Source organism: Chionomys nivalis, chromosome 21, assembly GCF_950005125.1.
Source record: "Chionomys nivalis chromosome 21, mChiNiv1.1, whole genome shotgun sequence".
In the NCBI taxonomy this organism is placed as follows: domain Eukaryota; kingdom Metazoa; phylum Chordata; class Mammalia; order Rodentia; family Cricetidae; genus Chionomys; species Chionomys nivalis.
Window position 1 is genome coordinate 55,137,422 of NC_080106.1, and position 19,747 is coordinate 55,157,168.

The window sequence follows — 19,747 nt, forward strand, 5'->3', positions numbered from 1 at the left end:
CGTTTCTTACTAAAGCTTTCCTGAAATTAATGAACTTCCGAAAGAACGTGATTATCTTTCAAAGTAAAGCTTGTACTGAGAAAAGCAACACTGATCTCAGTTCTAACAGTGCTTTCACACGTAGCAAACAAGTGCTTGTCTTTACAAAGAAACGCATGTGCGTTTCTTACTAAAGCTTTCCTGAAATTAATGAACTTCCGAAAGAACGCGATTATCTTTCAAAAGAAAGCGTGTACTGAGAAAAGCAACATTGATCTCAGTTCTAACAGTGCTTTCACACGTAGCAAACAAGTGCTTGTCTTTACAAAGAAACGCATGTGCGTTTCTTACTAAAGCTTTCCTGAAATTAATGAACTTCCGAAAGAACGTGATTATCTTTCAAAGTAAAGCTTGTACTGAGAAAAGCAACACTGATCTCAGTTCTAACAGTGCTTTCACACGTAGCAAACAAGTGCTTGTCTTTACAAAGAAACGCATGTGCGTTTCTTACTAAAGCTTTCGTGAAATTAATAAACTTCCGAAAGAACGCGATTATCTTTCAAAGGAAAGCTTGTACTGAGAAAAGCAACACTGATCTAAGTTCTAACAGTGCTTTCACACGTAACAAACGAGTGCTTGTCTTTACAAAGAAACGCATGTACGTTTCTCACTAAAGCTTTCGTGAAATTAATAAACTTCTGAAAAAACGCGATTATCTTTCAAGGTAAAGCTTGTACTGAGAAAAGCAACACTGATCTCAGTTCTAACAGTGCTTTCACACATAGCAAACAACTGCTTGTCTTCACAAAGAAACGCATGTGCGTTTCTTATTAAAGCTTTCGTGAAATTAATAAACTTTCGAAAGAACGCGATTATCTTTCAAAGTAAAGCTTGTACTGAGAAAAGCAACACTGATCTCAGTTCTAACAGTGCTTTCACACGTAGCAAACAAATGCTTGTCTTGACAAAGAAACGCATTTGCGTTTCTTCTTATAAAGCTTTCGTGAAATTAATAAACTTCGAAATGAAAGCGATTATCATGCAAAGTAAAGCTTGTACTGAGAAGAGCAACACTGATCTCAGTTCTAACAGTGCTTTCACACGTACCAAACAACTGCTTGTCTTTACAAAGAAACGCATGTGCGTTTCTTACTAAAGCTTTCGTGAAATTAATAAACTTCCGAAAGAACGCGATTATCTTTCAAAGGAAAGCTTGTACTGAGAAAAGCAACACTGATCTCAGTTCTAACAGTGCTTTCACACGTAGCAAACAAGTGCTTGTCTTTACAAAGAAACGCATGTGCGTTTCTTACTAAAGCTTTCGTGAATTAATAAACTCCCGAAAGAACGCGATTATCTTTCAAAGGAAAGCTTGTACTGAGAAAAGCAACACTGATCTCAGTTCTAACAGTGCTTTCACACATAGCAAACAACTGCTTGTGTTCACAAAGAAACGCATGTGCGTTTCTTATTAAAGCTTTCGTGAAATTAATAAACTTTCGAAAGAACGCGATTATCTTTCAAAGTAAAGCTTGTACTGAGAAAAGCAACACTGATCTCAGTTCTAACAGTGCTTTCACACGTAGCAAACAAGTGCTTGTCTTTACAAAGAAACGCATGTGCGTTTCTTACTAAAACTTTCGTGAAATTAATAAACTTTCTAAAGAACGCGATTATCTTTCAAAGTAAAGCTTGTACTGAGAAAAGCAACACTGATCTCAGTTCTAACAGTGCTTTCCCACGTAGCAAACAAGTGCTTGTCTTTACAAAGAAACGCATGTGCGTTTCTTACTAAAACTTTCGTGAAATTAATAAACTTCCGAAAGAACGCGATTATCTTTCAAAGTAAAGCTTGTACTGAGAAAAGCAACACTGATCTCAGTTCTAACAGTGCTTTCGCACGTAGCAAACAAGTGCTTGACTTTACGAACAAACGCATTTGGGTTTCTTACTAAAGCTTTCGTGAAATTAATAAACTTCCGAAAGAACGCGATTATCTTTCAAAGGAAAGCTTGTACTGAGAAAAGCAACACTCATCTCAGTTCTAACAGTGCTTTCACACGTAGCAAACAACTGCTTGTCTTTACAAAGAAACGCATGTGCATTTCTTACTAAAGCTTTCGTGAAATTAATAAACTTCCGAAAGAACGCGATTATCTTTCAAAAGAAAGCGTGTACTGAGAAAAGCAACACTGATCTCAGTTCTAACAGTGCTTTCACACGTAGCAAACAAGTGCTTGTCTTTACAAAGAAACGCATGTACGTTTCTTACTAAAGCTTTCCTGAAATTAATGAACTTCCGAAAGAACGTGATTATCTTTCAAAGTAAAGCTTGTACTGAGAAAAGCAACACTGATCTCAGTTCTAACAGTGCTTTCACACGTAGCAAACAAGTGCTTGTCTTTACAAAGAAACGCATGTGCGTTTCTTACTATAGCTTTCGTGAAATTAATAAACTTCCGAAAGAACGCGATTATCTTTCAAAGGAAAGCTTGTACTGAGAAAAGCAACACTGATCTCAGTTCTAACAGTGCTTTCACACGTAACAAACAAGTGCTTGTCTTTACAAAGAAACGCATGTACGTTTCTTACTAAAGCTTTCGTGAAATTAATAAACTTCTGAAAAAACGCGATTATCTTTCAAAGTAAAGCTTGTACTGAGAAAAGCAACACTGATCTCAGTTCTAACAGTGCTTTCACACATAGCAAACAACTGCTTGTCTTCACAAAGAAACGCATGTGCGTTTCTTATTAAAGCTTTCGTGAAATTAATAAACTTTCGAAAGAACGCGATTATCTTTCAAAGTAAAGCTTGTACTGAGAAAAGCAACACTGATCTCAGTTCTAACAGTGCTTTCACACGTAGCAAACAAATGCTTGTCTTGACAAAGAAACGCATTTGCGTTTCTTCTTACTAAAGCTTTCGTAAAATTAATAAACTTCGAAATGAAAACGATTATCTTGCAAAGTAAAGCTTGTACTGAGAAAAGCAACACTGATCTCAGTTCTAACAGTGCTTTCACACGTAGCAAACAACTGCTTGTCTTTACAAAGAAACGCATGTGCGTTTCTTACTAAAGCTTTCGTGAAATTAATAAACTTCCGAAAGAACGCGATTATCTTTCAAAGGAAAGCTTGTACTGAGAAAAGCAACACTGATCTCAGTTCTAACAGTGCTTTCACACGTAGCAAACAAGTGCTTGTCTTTACGAAGAAACGCATATGCGTTTCTTACTAAAGCTTTCGTGAATTAATAAACTCCCGAAAGAACGCGATTATCTTTCAAAGGAAAGCTTGTACTGAGAAAAGCAACACTGATCTCAGTTCTAACAGTGCTTTCACACATAGCAAACAACTGCTTGTGTTCACAAAGAAACGCATGTGCGTTTCTTATTAAAGCTTTCGTGAAATTAATAAACTTTCGAAAGAACGCGATTATCTTTCAAAGTAAAGCTTGTACTGAGAAAAGCAACACTGATCTCAGTTCTAACAGTGCTTTCACACGTAGCAAACAAATGCTTGTCTTGACAAAGAAAAGCATTTGCGTTTCTTCTTACTAAAGCTTTCGTGAAATTAATAAACTTCGAAATGAAAGCGATTATCTTGCAAAGTAAAGCTTGTACTAAGAAAAGCAATACTGATCTCAGTTCTAACAGTGCTTTCACACGTAGCAAAAAAGTGCTTGTCTTTACAAAGAAACGCATGTGCGTTTCTTACTAAAGCTTTCGTGAAATTAATAAACTTCCGAAAGAACGCGATTATCTTTCAAAGTAAAGCTTGTACTGAAAAAAGCAACACTGATCTCCGTTCTAACAGTGCTTTCACACGTAGCAAACAACTGCTTGTCTTCACAAAGAAACGCATTTGCGTTCCTTACTAAAACTTTCGTGAAATTAATAAACTTTCTAAAGAACGCGATTATCTTTCAAAGTAAAGCTTGTACTGAGAAAAGCAACACTGATCTCAGTTCTAACAGTGCTTTCACACGTAGCAAACAACTGATTGTCTTCACAAAGAAACGCATTTGCGTTTCCTACTAAAGCTTTCGTGAAATTAATAAACTTTCTAAAGAACGCGATTATCTTTCAAAGTAAAGCTTGTACTGAGAAAAGCAACACTGATCTCAGTTCTAACAGTGCTTTCACACGTAGCAAACAACTGATTGTCTTCACAAAGAAACGCATGTGCGTTTCTTACTAAAGCTTTCGTGAAATTAATAAACTTCCGAAAGAACGCGATTATCTTTCAAAAGAAAGCGTGTACTGAGAAAAGCAACACTGATCTCAGTTCTAACAGTGCTTTCACACGTAGCAAACAAGTGCTTTTCTTTACAAAGAAACACATGTACGTTTCTTACTAAAGCTTTCCTGAAATTAATGAACTTCCGAAAGAACGTGATTATCTTTCAAAGTAAAGCTTGTACTGAGAAAAGCAACACTGATCTCAGTTCTAACAGTGCTTTCACACGTAGCAAACAAGTGCTTGTCTTTACAAAGAAACGCATGTACGTTTCTTACTAAAGCTTTCGTGAAATTAATAAACTTCCGAAAGAACGCGATTATCTTTCAAAGGAAAGCTTGTACTGAGAAAAGCAACACTGATCTCAGTTCTAACAGTGCTTTCACACGTAGCAAACAACTGCTTGACTTCACATAGAAACGCCTGTGCGTTTCTTACTAAAGCTTTCGTGAAATTAATAAACTTTCGAAAGAAATCGATTATCTTTCAAAGTAAAGCTTGTACTAAGAAAAGCAACACTGATCTCAGTTCTAACAGTTCTTTCACACGTAGCAAACTAGTGCTTGCTTTTACGAAGAAACGCATGTGCGTTTCTTACTAAAGCTTTCGTGAAATTAATAAACTTCCGAAAGAACGCGATTATCTTTCAAAGGAAAGCTTGTACTGAGGAAAGCAACACTGATCTCAGTTCTAACAGTGCTTTCACACGTAGCAAACTAGTGCTTGCCTTTACGAAAACGCATGTGCGTTTCTTACTAAAGCTTTCGTGAAATTAATAAACTTCCGAAAGAACGCGATTATCTTTCAAAGGAAAGCTTGTACTGAGAAAAGCAACACTGATCTAACAGTGCTTTCACACGTAGCAAACTAGTGCTGGTCTTTACAAAGAAACGCATGTGCGTTTCTTACTAAAGCTTCCGTGAAATTAATAAACTTCCGAAAGAACGCGATTATCTTTCAAAGTAAAGCTTGTACTGAGAAAAGCAACACTGATCTCAGTTCTTACAGTGCTTTCACACGTAGCAAACAACTGCTTGTCTTCACAAAGAAACGCATGTGCGTTTCTTACTAAAGCTTTGGTGAAATTAATAAACTTCCAAAAGAACGCGATTATCTTTCAAAGTAAAGCTTGTACTGAGAAAAGCAACACTGATCTCAGTTCTAACAGTGCTTTCACACATAGCAAACAAGTGCTTGTCTTTACAAAGAAACGCATGTGCGTGTCTTACAAAAGCTTTCGTGAAATTAATAAAATTCCGAAAGAACGCGATTATCTTTCAAAGTAAAGCTTGTACTGAGAAAAGCAACACTGATCTCAGTTCTAACAGTGCTTTCACACGTAGCAAACAACTGCTTGTCTTTACAAAGAAACGCATGTGCGTTTCTTACTAAAGCTTTCGTGAAATTAATAAACTTCCGAAAGAACGCGATTATCTTTCAAAGGAAAGCGTGTACTGAGAAAAGCAACACTGATCTCAGTTCTAACAGTGCTTTCACAAGTAGCAAACAAGTGCTTGTCTTTACAAAGAAACGCATGTACGTTTCTTACTAAAGCTTTCCTGAAATTAATGAACTTCCGAAAGAACGTGATTATCTTTCAAAGTAAAGCTTGTACTGAGAAAAGCAACACTGATCTCAGTTCTAACAGTGCTTTCACACGTAGCAAACAAGTGCTTGTCTTTACAAAGAAACGCATGTACGTTTATTACTAAAGCTTTCCTGAAATTAATGAACTTCCGAAAGAACGTGATTATCTTTCAAAGTAAAGCTTGTACTGAGAAAAGCAACACTGATCTCAGTTCTAAAAGTGCTTTCACACGTAGCAAACAAGTGCTTGACTTTACGAACAAACGCATTTGGGTTTCTTACTAAAGCTTTCGTGAAATTAATAAACTTCCGAAAGAACGCGATTATCTTTCAAAGTAAAGCTTGTACTGAGAAAAGCAACACTGATCTAACAGTGCTTTCACACGTAGTAAACTAGTGCTGGTCTTTACAAAGAAACGCATGTGCGGTTCTTACTAAAGCTTCCGTGAAATTAATAAACTTCCGAAAGAACGCGATTATCTTTCAAAGTAAAGCTTGTACTGAGAAAAGCAACACTGATCTCAGTTCTAACAGTGCTTTCACACATAGCAAACAAGTGCTTGTCTTTACAAAGAAACGCATGTGCGTGTCTTACAAAAGCTTTCGTGAAATTAATAAAATTCCGAAAGAACGCGATTATCTTTCAAAGTAAAGCTTGTACTGAGAAAAGCAACACTGATCTCAGTTCTAAAAGTGCTTTCACACGTAGCAAACAACTGCTTGTCTTTACAAAGAAACGCATGTGCGTTTCTTACTAAAGCTTTCGTGAAATTAATAAACTTCCGAAAGAATGCGATTATCTTTCAAAGGAAAGCTTGTACTGAGAAAAGCAACACTGATCTAAGTTCTAACAGTGCTTTCACACGTAACAAAAAACTGCTTGTCTTTACAAAGAAACGCATGTACGTTTCTTACTAAAGCTTTCGTGAAATTAATAAACTTCCGAAAAAACGGGTTTATCTTTCAAAGTAAAGCTTGTACTGAGAAAAGCAACACTGATCTCAGTTCTAACAGTGCTTTCACCCGTAGCAAACAAGTGCTTGTCTTTACAAAGAAACGCATGTGCGTTTCTTACTAAAGCTTTCGTGAAATTAATAAACTTCCGAAAGAACGCGATTATCTTTCAAAGGAAAGCTTGTACTGAGAAAAGCAACATTGATCTCAGTTCTAACAGTGCTTTCACACGTAGCAAACAACTGCTTGACTTCACAAAGAAACGCCTGTGCGTTTCTTACTAAAGCTTTCGTGAAATTAATAAACTTTCGAAAGAAATCGATTATCTTTCAAAGTAAAGCTTGTACTGAGAAAAGAAACACTGATCTCAGTTCTAACAGTGCTTTCACACGTAGCAAACAAGTGCTTGTCTTTACAAAGAAACGCATGTGTGTTTCTTACTAAAGCTTTCGTGAAATTAATAAACTTCCGAAAGAACACGATTATCTTTCAAAGTAAAGCTTGTACTGAGAAAAGCAACACTGATCTCAGTTCTAACAGTGCTTTCACCTGTATCAAACAAGTGCTTGTCTTTACAAAGAAACGCATGTGCGTTTCTTACCAAAGCTTTCGTGAAATTAATAAACTTCCGAAAGAACGCGATTATCTTTCAAAGGAAAGCTTGTACTGAGAAAAGCAACACTGATCTCAGTTCTAACAGTGCTTTCACACGTAGCAAACAACTGCTTGACTTCACAAAGAAACTCATGTGCGTTTCTTACTAAAGCTTTCGTGAATTTAATAAACTTTCGAAAGAAATCGATTATCTTTCAAAGTAAAGCTTGTACTGAGAAAAGCAACACTGATCTCAGTTCTAACGATGCTTTCACACGTAGCAAACAACTGCTTGTCTTTACATAGACACATATGTGCGTTTTTTACTAAAGCTTTCGTGAAATTAATAAACTTTCTAAAGAACGCAATTATCTTTCAAAGTAAAGCTTGTACTGAGAAAAGCAACACTGATCTCAGTTCTAACAGTGCTTTCACACATAGCAAACAACTGCTTGTCTTCACAAAGAAACGCATGTGCGTTTCTTATTAAAGCTTTCGGGAAATTAATAAACTTTCGAAAGTACGCGATTATCTTTCAAAGTAAAGCTTGTACTGAGAAAAGCAACACTGATCTCAGTTCTAACAGTGCTTTCACACGTAGCAAACAAATGCTTGTGTTGACAAAGAAACGCATTTGCGTTTCTTCTTAGTAAAGCTTTCGTGAAATTAATAAACTTCGAAATGAAAGCGATTATCTTGCAAAGTAAAGCTTGTACTTAGAAAAGCAACACTGATCTCAGTTCTAACAGTGCTTTCACACGTAGCAAACAAGTGCTTGTCTTTACAAAGAAACGCATGTGCGTTTCTTACAAAAGCTTTCGTCAAATTAATAAACTTCCGAAAGAAAGCGATTATCTTGCAAAGTAAAGCTTGTACTGAGAAAAGCAACACTGATCTCCATTATAACAGTGCTTTCACACGTAGCAAACAACTGCTTTTCTTCACAAAGAAACGCATTTGCGTTCCTTACTAAAACTTTCGTGAAATTAATAAACTTTCTAAAGAACGCGATTATCTTTCAAAGTAAAGCTTGTACTGAGAAAAGCAACACTGATCTCAGTTCTAACAGTGCTTTCACACGTAGCAAACAAGTGCTTGTCTTTACAGACAATCGCATGTGCGTTTCTTACTAAAGCTCTTGAAATTAATAAACTTTCAAAAGAACGCGATTATCTTTCAAAGTAAAGCTTGTACTGAGAAAAGCAACACTGATCTCAGTTCTAACAGTGCTTTCACATGTAGCAAACAAGTGCTTGTCTTTACAAAGAAACGCATGTGCGTTTCTTATTAAAGCTTTCGTGAAATTAATAAACTTCCGAAAGAACACGATTATCTTTCAAAGGAAAGCTTGTACTGAGAAAAGCAACACTGATCTAAGTTCTAACAGTGCTTTCACACGTAACAAACAAGTGCTTGTCTTTACAAAGAAACGCATGTACGTTTCTTACTAAAGCTTTCGTGAAATTAATAAACTTCCGAAAAAACGCGATTATCTTTCAAAGTAAAGCTTGTACAGAGAAAAGCAACACTGATCTCAGTTCTAACAGTGCTTTCACACATAGCAAACAACTGCTTGTCTTCACAAAGAAACGCATGTGCGTTTCTTATTAAAGCTTTCGTGAAATTAATAAACTTTCGAAAGAACACGATTATCTTTCAAAGTAAAGCTTGTACTGAGAAAAGCAACACTGATCTCAGTTCTAACAGTGCTTTCACACGTAGCAAACAAATGCTTGTCTTGACAAAGAAACGCATTTGCGTTTCTTTTTACTAAAGCTTTCGTGAAATTGATAAACATCGAAATGAAAGCGATTATCTTGCAAAGTAAAGCTTGTACTGAGAAAAGCAACACTGATCTCAGTTCTAACAGTGCTTTCACACGTAGCAAACAACTGCTTGTCTTTACAAAGAAACGCATGTGCGTTTCTTACTAAAGCTTTCGTGAAATTAATAAACTTTCGAAAGAACGTGATTATCTTTCAAAGTAAAGCTTGTACTGAGAAAAGCAACACTGATCTCAGTTCTAACAGTGCTTTCACACGTAGCAAACAACTGCTTGTCTTTACATGGACACATATGTGCGTTTTTTACTAAAGCTTTTGTGAAATTAATAAACTTTCTAAAGTACGCGATTATCTTTCAAAGTAAAGCTTTTACTGAGAAAAGCAACACTGATCTCAGTTCTAACAGTGCTTTCACATGTAGCAAACTAGTGCTTGCTTTTACGAAGAAACGCATGTGCGTTTCTTACTAAAGCTTTCGTGAAATTAATAAAATTCTGAAAGAACGCGATTATCTTGCAAAGTAAAGCTTGTACTGAGAAAAGCAACACTGATCTCAGTTCTAACAGTGCTTTCACACGTAGCGCACAAGTGCTTGTCTTTACAAAGAAACGCATGTGCGTTTCTTACTAAAGCTTTCGTGAAATTAATAAACTTCCGAAAGAACACGATTATCTTTCAAAGTAAAGCTTGTACTGAGAAAAGCAACACTGATCTCAGTTCTAACAGTGCTTTCACACGTAGCAAACAAGTGCTTGTCTTTACAAAGAAACGCATGTGCGTTTCTTACAAAAGCTTTCGTGAAATTAATAAACTTCCGAAAGAACGCGATTATCTTTCAAAGTAAAGCTTGTACTGAGAAAAGCAACACTGATCTCAGTTCTAACAGTGCTTTCACACGTAGCAAACAAGTGCTTGACTTTACGAACAAACGCATGTGCGTTTCTTACTAAAGCTTTCTTGAAATTAATAAACTTTCGAAAGAACGTGATTATCTTTCAAAGTAAAGCTTGTACTGAGAAAAGCAACACTGATCTCAGTTCTAACAGTGCTTTCACACGTAGCAAACAAGTGCTTGACTTTACGAACAAACGCATTTGCGTTTCTTACTAAAGCTTTGGTGAAATTAATAAACTTCCGAAAGAACGCGATTATCTTTCAAAGGAAAGCTTGTACTGAGAAAAGCAACAATGATCTAAGTTCTAACAGTGCTTTCACACGTAGCAAACTAGTTCTTGTCTTTACAAAGAAACGCATTTGCGTTTCTTCTTACTAAAACTTTCGTGAAATTAATAAACTTCGAAATGAAAGCGATTATCTGTCAAAGTAAAGCTTGTACTGAGAAAAGCAACACTGATCTCAGTTCTATCAGTGCTTTCACACATAGCAAACAAGTGCTTGTCTTTACAAAGAAATGCATGTGCGTTTCTTACAAAAGCTTTCGTGAAATTAATAAACTTCCAAAAGAACGCGATTATCTTTCAAAGTAAAGCTTGTACTGAGAAAAGCAACACTGATCTCAGTTCTAACAGTGCTTTCACACGTAGCAAACAACTGCTTGACTTCACAAAGAAACGCCTGTGCGTTTCTTACTAAAGCTTTCGTGAAATTAATAAACTTTCGAAAGAAATCGATTATCTTTCAAAGTAAAGCTTGTACTGAGAAAAGCAACACTGATCTCAGTTCTAACAGTGCTTTCACACGTAGCAAACAAGTGCTTGTCTTTACAAAGAAACGCATGTGTGTTTCTTACCAAAGCTTTCGTGAAATTAATAAACTTCCGAAAGAACGCGATTATCTTTCAAAGTAAAGCTTGTACTGAGAAAAGCAACACTGATCTCAGTTCTAACAGTGCTTTCACCCGTAGCAAACAAGTGCTTGTCTTTACAAAGAAACGCATGTGCGTTTCTTACTAAAGCTTTCGTGAAATTAATAAACTTCCGAAAGAACGCGATTATCTTTCAAAGGAAAGCTTGTACTGAGAAAAGCAACACTGATCTAAGTTCTAACAGTGCTTTCACACGTAGCAAACAACTGCTTGTCTTCACAAAGAAACGCATGTGAGTTTCTTACTAAAGCTTTCGTGAAATTAATAAACTCTCGAAAGAAATCGATTATCTTTCAAAGTAAAGCTTGTACTGAGAAAAGCAACACTGATCTCAGTTCTAACAGTGCTTTCACACGTAGCAAACAACTGCTTGTCTTTACATAGACACATATGTGCGTTTTTTACTAAAGCTTTTGTGAAATTAATAAACTTTCTAAAGTACGCGATTATCTTTCAAAGTAAAGCTTTTACTGAGAAAAGCAACACTGATCTCAGTTCTAACAGTGCTTTCACACGTAGCAAACACCTGCTTGTCTTTACAAAGAAACGCATGTTCGTTTCTTACTAAAGCTTTTGTGAAATTAATAAACTTCCGAAAGAACCCGATTATCTTTCAAAGTAAAGCTTGTACTGAGAAAAGCAACACTATTCTCAGTTCTAAGAGTGATTTCACACGTAGCAAACAACTGCTTGTCTTTACAAAGAAACGCATGTGCGTTTATTACTAAAGCTTTGGTGAAATTAATAAACTTTCGAAAGAACGTGATTATCTTTCAAAGTAAAGACTGTACTGAGAAAAGCAACACTGATCTCAGTTCTAACAGTGCTTTCACCCGTAGCAAACAAGTGCTTGACTTTACGAACAAACGCATTTGCGTTTCTTACTAAAGCTTCCGTGAAATAAATAAACTTCCGAAAGAACGCGATTATCTTTCAAAGTAAAGCTTGTACTGAGAAAAGCAACACTGATCTCAGTTCTAACAGTGCTTTCACACGTAGCAAACAAGTGCTTGACTTTACGAACAAACGCATTTGCGTTTCTTACTAAAGCTTTGGTGAAATTAATAAACTTCCGAAAGAACGCGATTATCTTTCAAAGGAAAGCTTGTACTGAGAAAAGCAACAATGATCTAAGTTCTAACAGTGCTTTCACACGTAGCAAACTAGTTCTTGTCTTTACAAAGAAACGCAAGTGCGTTTCTTACTAAAGCTTTGGTGAAATTAATAAGCTTCCAAAAGAACGCGATTATCTTTCAAAGTAAAGCTTGTACTGAGAAAAGCAACACTGATCTCAGTTCTAACAGTGCTTTCACACATAGCAAACAACTGCTTGTTTTCACAAAGAAACGCATGTGCGTTTCTTATTAAAGCTTTCGTGAAATTAATAAACTTTCGAATGAACGCGATTATCTTTCAAAGTAAAGCTTGTACTGAGAAAAGCAACACTGATCTCAGTTCTAACAGTGCTTTCACACGTAGCAAACAAATGCTTGTCTTTACAAAGAAACGCATTTGCGTTTCTTCTTACTAAAACTTTCGTGAAATTAATAAACTTCGAAATGAAAGCGATTATCTGTCAAAGTAAAGCTTGGACTGAGAAAAGCAACACTGATCTCAGTTCTATCAGTGCTTTCACACATAGCAAACAAGTGCTTGTCTTTACAAAGAAATGCATGTGCGTTTCTTACAAAAGCTTTCGTGAAATTAATAAACTTCCAAAAGAACGCGATTATCTTTCAAAGTAAAGCTTGTACTGAGAAAAGCAACACTGATCTCAGTTCTAACAGTGCTTTCACACGTAGCAAACAACTGCTTGACTTCACAAAGAAACGCCTGTGCGTTTCTTACTAAAGCTTTCGTGAAATTAATAAACTTTCGAAAGAAATCGATTATCTTTCAAAGTAAAGCTTGTACTGAGAAAAGCAACACTGATCTCAGTTCTAACAGTGCTTTCACACGTAGCAAACAAGTGCTTGTCTTTACAAAGAAACGCATGTGTGTTTCTTACCAAAGCTTTCGTGAAATTAATAAACTTCCGAAAGAACGCGATTATCTTTCAAAGTAAAGCTTGTACTGAGAAAAGCAACACTGATCTCAGTTCTAACAGTGCTTTCACCCGTAGCAAACAAGTGCTTGTCTTTACAAAGAAACGCATGTGCGTTTCTTACTAAAGCTTTCGTGAAATTAATAAACTTCCGAAAGAACGCGATTATCTTTCAAAGGAAAGCTTGTACTGAGAAAAGCAACACTGATCTCAGTTCTAACAGTGCTTTCACACGTAGCAAACACCTGCTTGTCTTTACAAAGAAACGCATGTTCGTTTCTTACTAAAGCTTTTGTGAAATTAATAAACTTCCGAAAGAACCCGATTATCTTTCAAAGTAAAGGTTGTACTGAGAAAAGCAACACTATTCTCAGTTCTAAGAGTGATTTCACACGTAGCAAACAACTGCTTGTCTTTACAAAGAAACGCATGTGCGTTTATTACTAAAGCTTTGGTGAAATTAATAAACTTTCGAAAGAACGTGATTATCTTTCAAAGTAAAGACTGTACTGAGAAAAGCAACACTGATCTCAGTTCTAACAGTGCTTTCACCCGTAGCAAACAAGTGCTTGACTTTACGAACAAACGCATTTGCGTTTCTTACTAAAGCTTTCGTGAAATTAATAAACTTCCGAAAGAACGCGATTATCTTTCAAAGGAAAGCTTGTACTGAGAAAAGCAACACTGATCTCAGTTCTAACAGTGCTTTCACACGTAGCAAACTAGTGCTTGTCTTTACAAAGAAACGGATGTGCGTTTCTTACTAAAGCTTCCGTGAAATAAATAAACTTCCGAAAGAACGCGATTATCTTTCAAAGTAAAGCTTGTACTGAGAAAAGCAACACTGATCTCAGTTCTTACAGTGCTTTCACATGTAGCAAACAACTGCTTGTCTTCACAAAGAAACGCATGTGCGTTTCTTACTAAAGTTTTGGTGAAATTAATAAACTTCCAAAAGAACGCGATTATCTTTCAAAGTAAAGCTTGTACTGAGAAAAGCAACACTGATCTCAGTTCTAACAGTGCTTTCACACATAGCAAACAAGTGCTTGTCTTTACAAAGAAACGCATGTGCGTGTCTTACAAAAGCTTTCGTGAAATTAATAAAATTCCGAAAGAACGCTATTATCTTTCAAAGTAAAGCTTTTACTGAGAAAAGCAACGCTGATCTCAGTTCTAACAGTGCTTTCACACGTAGCAAACAACTGCTTGTCTTTACAAAGAAACGCATGTGCGTTTCTTACTAAAGCTTTCGTGAAATTAATAAACTTTCGAAAGAACGTGATTATCTTTCAAAGTAAAGCTTGTACTGAGAAAAGCAACACTGATCTCAGTTCTAACAGTGCTTTCACACGTAGCAAACAAGTGCTTGACTTTACGAACAAACGCATGTGCGTTTCTTACTAAAGCTTTCTTGAAATTAATAAACTTTCGAAAGAACGTGATTATCTTTCAAAGTAAAGCTTGTACTGAGAAAAGCAACACTGATCTCAGTTCTAACAGTGCTTTCACACGTAGCAAACAAGTGCTTGACTTTACGAACAAACGCATTTGCGTTTCTTACTAAAGCTTTGGTGAAATTAATAAACTTCCGAAAGAACGCGATTATCTTTCAAAGGAAAGCTTGTACTGAGAAAAGCAACAATGATCTAAGTTCTAACAGTGCTTTCACACGTAGCAAACTAGTTCTTGTCTTTACAAAGAAACGCAAGTGCGTTTCTTACTAAAGCTTTGGTGAAATTAATAAGCTTCCAAAAGAACGCGATTATCTTTCAAAGTAAAGCTTGTACTGAGAAAAGCAACACTGATCTCAGTTCTAACAGTGCTTTCACACATAGCAAACAACTGCTTGTTTTCACAAAGAAACGCATGTGCGTTTCTTATTAAAGCTTTCGTGAAATTAATAAACTTTCGAATGAACGCGATTATCTTTCAAAGTAAAGCTTGTACTGAGAAAAGCAACACTGATCTCAGTTCTAACAGTGCTTTCACACGTAGCAAACAAATGCTTGTCTTTACAAAGAAACGCATTTGCGTTTCTTCTTACTAAAACTTTCGTGAAATTAATAAACTTCGAAATGAAAGCGATTATCTGTCAAAGTAAAGCTTGTACTGAGAAAAGCAACACTGATCTCAGTTCTATCAGTGCTTTCACACATAGCAAACAAGTGCTTGTCTTTACAAAGAAATGCATGTGCGTTTCTTACTAAAGCTTTCGTGAAATTAATAAACTTCCGAAAGAACGCGATTATCTTTCAAAGTAAAGCTTGTACTGAGAAAAGCAACACTGATCTCAGTTCTAACAGTGCTTTCACACGTAGCAAACAACTGCTTGACTTCACAAAGAAACGCCTGTGCGTTTCTTACTAAAGCTTTAGTGAAATTAATAAACTTTCGAAAGAAATCGATTATCTTTCAATGTAAAGCTTGTACTGAGAAAAGCAACACTGATCTCAGTTCTAACAGTGCTTTCACACGTAGCAAACAAGTGCTTGTCTTTACAAAGAAACGCATGTGTGTTTCTTACCAAAGCTTTCGTGAAATTAATAAACTTCCGAAAGAACGCGATTATCTTTCAAAGTAAAGCTTGTACTGAGAAAAGCAACACTGATCTCAGTTCTAACAGTGCTTTCACCCGTAGCAAACAAGTGCTTGTCTTTACAAAGAAACGCATGTGCGTTTCTTACTAAAGCTTTCGTGAAATTAATAAACTTCCGAAAGAACACGATTATCTTTCAAAGGAAAGCTTGTACTGAGAAAAGCAACACTGATCTAAGTTCTAACAGTGCTTTCACACGTAGCAAACAACTGCTTGTCTTCACAAAGAAACGCATGTGCGTTTCTTACTAAAGCTTTCGTGAAATTAATAAACTTTCGAAAGAAATCGATTATCTTTCAAAGTAAAGCTTGTACTGAGAAAAGCAACACTGATCTCAGTTCTAACAGTGCTTTCACACGTACCAAACAACTGCTTGTCTTTACATAGACACATATGTGCGTTTTTTACTAAAGCTTTTGTGAAATTAATAAACTTTCTAAAGTACGCGATTATCTTTCAAAGTAAAGCTTTTACTGAGAAAAGCAACACTGATCTCAGTTCTAACAGTGCTTTCACATGTAGCAAACTAGTGCTTGCTTTTACGAAGAAACGCATGTGCGTTTCTTACTAAAGCTTTCGTGAAATTAATAAACTTCCGAAAGAACGCGATTATCTTTCAAAGGAAAGCTTGTACTGAGAAAAGCAACACTGATCTAAGTTCTAACAGTGCTTTCACACGTAGCAAACTAGTGCTTGTCTTTACAAAGAAACGCATGTGCGTTTCTTACTAAAACTTTGGTGAAATTAATAAGCTTCCAAAAGAACGCGATTATCTTTCAAAGTAAAGCTTGTACTTAGAAAAGCAACACTGATCTCTGTTCTAACAGTGCTTTCACACATAGCAAACAACTGCTTGTCTTCACAAAGAAACGCATGTGCGTTTCTTATTAAAGCTTTCGTGAAATTAATAAATTTTCGAATGAGGGCGATTATCTTTCAAAGTAAAGCTTGTACTGAGAAAAGCAACACTGATCTCAGTTCTAACAGTGCTTTCATACGTAGCAAACAAATGCTTGTCTTGACAAAGAAACGCATTTGCGTTTCTTCTTACTAAAGCTTTCGTGAAATTAATAAACTTCGAAATGAAAGCGATTATCTTTCAAAGTAAATCTTGTACTGAGAAAAGCAACAGTGATCTCAGTTCTAACAGTGCTTTCACACGTAGTAAACAACTGCTTTTCTTTACAAAGAAACGCATGTGCGTTTGTTACTAAAGCTTTCGTGAAATTAATAAACTTTCGAAAGAACGTGATTATCTTTCAAACTAAAGCTTGTACTGAGAAAAGCAACACTGATCTCAGTTCTAACAGTGCTTTCACATGTAGCAAACTAGTGCTTGCTTCTACGAAGAAACGCATGTGCGTTTCTTACTAAAGCTTTCGTGAAATTAATAAAATTCTGAAAGAACGCGATTATCTTGCAAAGTAAAGCTTGTACTGAGAAAAGCAACACTGATCTCAGTTCTAACAGTGCTTTCACACGTAGCAAACAAGTGCTTGTCTTTACAAAGAAACGCATGTACGTTTCTTACTAAAGCTTTCCTGAAATTAATAAACTTCCGAAAGAACGCGATTATCTTTCAAAGTAAAGCTTGTACTGAGAAAAGCAACACTGATCTCAGTTCTAACAGTGCTTTCACACGTAGAAAACTACTGCTTGACTTCACAAAGAAACGCCTGTGCGTTTCTTACTAAAGCTTTCGTGAAATTAATAAACTTTCGAAAGAAATCGATTATCTTTCAAAGTAAAGCTTGTACTGAGAAAAGCAACACTGATCTCAGTTCTAACAGTGCTTTCACCCGTAGCAAACAAGTGCTTGTCTTTACAAAGAAACGCATGTGCGTTTCTTACTAAAGCTTTCGTGAAATTAATAAACTTCCGAAAGAACGCGATTATCTTTCAAAGGAAAGCTTGTACTGAGAAAAGCAACACTGATCTAAGTTCTAACAGTGCTTTCACACGTAGCAAACAACTGCTTGACTTCACAAAGAATCGCATGAGCGTTTCTTACTAAAGCTTTTGTGAAATTAATAAACTTCCGAAGGAACCCGATTATCTTTCAAAGTAAAGCTTGTACTTAGAAAAGCAACACTATTCTCAGTTCTAACAGTGATTTCACACGTAGCAAACAACTGCTTGTCTTTACAAAGAAACGCATGTGCGTTTCTTACTAAAGCTTTGGTGAAATTAATAAACTTTCGAAAGAACGTGATTATCTTTCAAAGTAAAACTTGTACTGAGAAAAGCAACACTGATCTCAGTTCTAACAGTGCTTTCACACGTAGCAAACAAGTGCTTGACTTTATGAACAAACGCATTTGCGTTTCTTACTAAAGCTTTCGTGAAATTAATAAACTTCCGAAAGAACGCGATTATCTTTCAAAGGAAAGCTTGTACTGAGAAAAGCAACACTGATCTAACAGTGCTTTCACACGTAGCAAACTAGTGCTTTTCCTTACAAAGAAACGGATGTGCGTTTCTTACTAAAGTTTCCTTGAAATTAATAAACTTCCGAAAGAACGCGATTATCTTTCAAAGTAAAGCTTGTACTGAGAAAAGCAACACTGATCTCAGTTCTTACAGTGCTTTCACACGTAGCAAACAACTGCTTGTCTTCAAAAAGAAACGCATGTGCGTTTCTTACTAAAGCTTTGGTGAAATTAATAAACTTCCAAAAGAACGCGATTATCTTTCAAAGTAAAGCTTGTACTGAGAAAAGCAACACTGATCTCAGTTCTAACAGTGCTTTCACACATAGCAAACAAGTGCTTGTCTTTACAAAGAAACGCATGTGCGTTTCTCATTAAAGCTTTCGTGAAATTAATAAACTTCCGAAAGAACGCGATTATCTTTCAAAGGAAAGCTTGTACTGAGAAAAGCAACACTGATCTCAGTTCTAACAGTGCTTTCACACGTAGCAAACAAATGCTTGTCTTGACAAAGAAACGCATTTGCGTTTCTTCTTACTAAAGCTTTCGTGAAATTAATAAACTTCGAAATGAAAGCGATTATCTTTCAAAGTAAAGCTTGTACTGAGAAAAGCAACACTGATCTCAGTTCTACCAGTGCTTTCACGCATAGCAAACAAGTGCTTGTCTTTACAAGAAACGCATGTGCGTTTCTTACTAAAGCTTTCGTGAAATTAATAAACTTCCGAAAGAACGAGATTATCTTTCAAAGGAAAGCTTGTACTGAGAAAAGCAACACTGATCTAAGTTCTAACAGTGCTTTCACACGTAGCAAACAAGTGCTTGTCTTTACAAACAAACGCATGTACGTTTCTTACTAAAGCTTTCGTGAAATTAATAAACTTCCGAAAGAACGCGATTATCTTTCAAAGTAAAGCTTGTACTGAGAAAAGCAACACTGATCTCAGTTCTAACAGTGCTTTCACACGTAGCAAACAACTGCTTGACTTCACAAAGAAACGCCTGTGCGTTTCTTACTAAAGCTTTCGTGAAATTAATAAACTTTCGATAGAAATCGATTATCTTTCAAAGTAAAGCTTGTACTGAGAAAAGCAACACTGATCTCAGTTCTAACAGTGCTTTCACACGTAGCAAACAAGTGCTTGTCATTACAAAGAAACGCATGTGTGTTTCTTACCAAAGCTTTCGTGAAATTAATAAACTTCCGAAAGAACACGATTATCTTTCAAAGTAAAGCTTGTACTGAGAAAAGCAACACTGATCTAAGTTCTAACAGTGCTTTCACCCGTAGCAAACAAGTGCTTGTCTTTACAAAGAAACGCATGTGCGTTTCTTACTAAAGCTTTCGTGAAATTAATAAACTTCCGAAAGAACGCGATTATCTTTCAAAGGAAAGCTTGTACTGAGAAAAGCAACACTGATCTAAGTTCTAACAGTGCTTTCACACGTAGCAAACAACTGCTTGACTTCACAAAGAATCGCATGAGCGTTTCTTACTAAAGCTTTTGTGAAATTAATAAACTTCCGAAGGAACCCGATTATCTTTCAAAGTAGAGCTTGTACTTAGAAAAGCAACACTATTCTCAGTTCTAACAGTGATTTCACACGTAGCAAACAACTGCTTGTCTTTACAAAGAAACGCATGTGCGTTTCTTACTAAAGCTTTGGTGAAATTAATAAACTTTCGAAAGAACGTGATTATCTTTCAAAGTA